The 2,979-nt window shown below is 33.8% G+C and overlaps 1 pseudogene; it reads left to right on the forward strand.

Annotated features, from left to right (window-relative positions):
* Positions 1-2,151: 2,151 nt before the first annotated feature.
* Positions 2,152-2,693, forward strand: LOC129530194 (testis-specific XK-related protein, Y-linked-like; annotated as a pseudogene).
* The last annotated feature ends 286 nt before the right edge of the window (positions 2,694-2,979 follow it).

The following is a 2,979-nucleotide window of genomic DNA, read 5'->3' on the forward strand; positions in this document are numbered from 1 at the left end:
CTGGCAGTTCTTTACTTCTTATACAATACAGTTAAGCTTTTGATGCAGGGAAGATAACATCAATTAATTCCTAGTAATTTAGAAAAAGGAATCATATATTATTACTAGAAAACATATGGTAAGAAAAATATGTCTTTTCAGGAAAATGCTTATATGTTTATTTGACATAAACATCTCATTATATCTTAAACAATTTTGAATTTTATTCCAAAGCAAAATTATTTAAAAAGAGAAGTCAATCAATAAATGTAATTCATTTCCATAATTAATTTTTGAAGAAATTTCTAAAACCTGAGAACTTGACTGAAAAGAAAAATAACATTCTAAATTAATCTACTCTTTTAATTACATATTAATGGAAAACATTATTTTCAATAAAAATGAAATGCATGAAAATTATCTTATTTTTCTTGTATTATGAGACATATAAAGAAATTCATCAAAAATATGTTATGAAAAATAGGTTTTTGCAAGGTGGATGTTTTTCTCAATTAGGAGTACAATCAAGGGACAGGTATGGTGACTCACACCTGTAACTCCAGCACTTTTGGAGGCCAAGGCAGGCAGTATACTTGAAGCCAGGAGCTTGAGACAGGCCTGGCCACTATGGTGAAACCCCATCAGGTGTAGAGGTGCTCACCTGTAACCTCAGCTAATCAAGACGTTCAGGCAGAATAATCACTTGAAACTGGGAAGCAGGGGGTTGTAGTGTGCCAAGATTGCACTGCTGTACTCCAGCCAAAGAGACAGTGTGAGATTCCTTTATACAAATAAAAGAAAATAAATTCAATCAATTAAGAAGTGAGATATACTAATTTACTTTTCAATGCAGTTTGTGGCAACTATGAATTTTAATTACAAAATGCCTTGAATACACTGCCTCCCAAAGTGCTGGGGTCAGGGGACAGGCAAATAGAATTCCCAGAGCAAAAAAGTCCTATGCCTATTTCCTTTGCCCAAGCAATCCTCCCATCTCTGCCTCCTGAATAGTTGAGACTACATGCATGTGCCACCAGACCCAGCTAAATTTTTTTTTTATTCTGTTGTTGTTGTTGTTGCTGGGCTCAAGTGATCTACTCACCTCAGCCTCCTAAAGTGCTAGGATTATAGAAATGGGTCACTACACCAAGCTAAAATTTACTTTCTAAAATTTAATTTTTAGGTCATTTATTTTTATTCAGTCTTATTTCTCATAAATGAAGTTAAGAATGTTATGGCTTTAGAGCTTCTTTTTGGGTATTCCTGAAGTAATAAATGGATTCGTAACATTCATTTTCTAAATGGTGTTAGAAAATTAGTAATTGCTTCAGATGAGTAATGATTATTTGGCCTCTTTTTGTTTTCTGGCTTCATTTCATTGTGTATGAAGAATGTACTTTTTTTAACCTGCCTGTATATGTGAAATGAATTTTTCCTCTTTCAACACAATGTAGTACAAAACTGTTTAAACTGGTTATTCAATGACTTCATAATTTTGGTTTTCTTCGTTGTGCATATTGGTCAAATTATTGGGACAACAATGTCAAAATTAATTCGCTTATGAAAAACTTTCTGATATAATGACATAAATACAAACGAACAAAAACAAGCACACGCATACCAATTAATTTCTAAAACTTTTAATTTTTTCTGCTAGTCTGGTACCTTGTATTGCATCACTCAGCAAAATCTGTCAGCTCCACTTCCAGAATTTACTTTAACTCCACAGCGTATGTCTTGTTTCCTGTTATCACCTTATTCTAAAACACAGCTTATATTACATTCACTATCTACTTTACACTGTAATTTCCTACTTTACACTCTTTCTGTAAAAAGAAACTACCTTTTCAAGGTCTAATTTAAGTAATTTTATTTTTTCTTAATTGAGACTTCTTTCTATGTGCTGTCACACCTTATAGCATCAGATATGAATATTTCTATCCCATTTCAGCTGTTCCAGTTTTTTTTTTTGGGGGGGGGAATGTGTATATATGTTTATAAATGTGGGTATATATGTATTAGCTTATTATTTGTTTTTCCCATGTGTAATATATGTTTTGCATGCAAATATTTACTAAATCCCTGATAATGGAAAGTTAACAAATCTTTTTTTTTCCTTTTTTAAGTAAATTATTTTCTGAAGAAGGAGGGTTGGGAGGAATATATCTTAACATGGCAAGTTTAAAAGAGAAAGTGGCCATTACTAATGAGATTTATTCTGTAACATTTTCATGTTTATCTAATAGCATTGCTGATGACATTTTCCCTTTTATCAGCTGTGTATGGGTCCATTCACTGCAATATACTGGCCATCCACACCAGCAACGACTTTGCTGCCATTAAGCTACAGGTGATAAAATTAATCTGTGTCGTGGTATGGTGTTCCTTGGTGGTAATCTCATGTGTAATGACTCTGGACTTTTTCCCTGCATCTGTGAAACTGAGTAGCCTACCCTTTCTATTAATCATGTATTTTGTATTATTGTTGGCACCATGGCTGGAGTTTTGGAAAAGTGGAGCTCATCCTCCCAGCAACACAGAAAATAATTCCAGCATGGTGGGTACAGTACGGATGCTTAGTTTAACAATGCTAGCATATGATGCGGTCAACTTCTCCTGCTGGTCAGCAGTGAAACTGCAGCTGTCAAATGAGGAAATAATTGACAAGAGACAGGTGGGCCATAGAATCCTACACTACAGCTTTGAGTTTTTAGAAAATGTGATAATAATATTGGTATTTAAGTTCTTTGGAGGGAAATTTTACTGAAGACTTGTGACTCATTAATTGCCATGTAGCTCATCATAACCTACCTATTAGCCATTATTTTAGGCTCCTCTTCTGTCAGTATTTGCACTCAAGGTCATCAGGCAAAGTATTGCCAGAACATACTGAAAATCATCCAGAAGCATTGTGATATTGTGTAAACATGTAGAGAAAACTCAGTTAAAAGAATAAAAATAAGCAGCTGAGGAATTACTATTATTCATGGAGAAGGGTTG

This window comes from Gorilla gorilla, chromosome Y (genome assembly GCF_029281585.2).
Source record: "Gorilla gorilla gorilla isolate KB3781 chromosome Y, NHGRI_mGorGor1-v2.1_pri, whole genome shotgun sequence".
Classification (NCBI taxonomy): domain Eukaryota; kingdom Metazoa; phylum Chordata; class Mammalia; order Primates; family Hominidae; genus Gorilla; species Gorilla gorilla.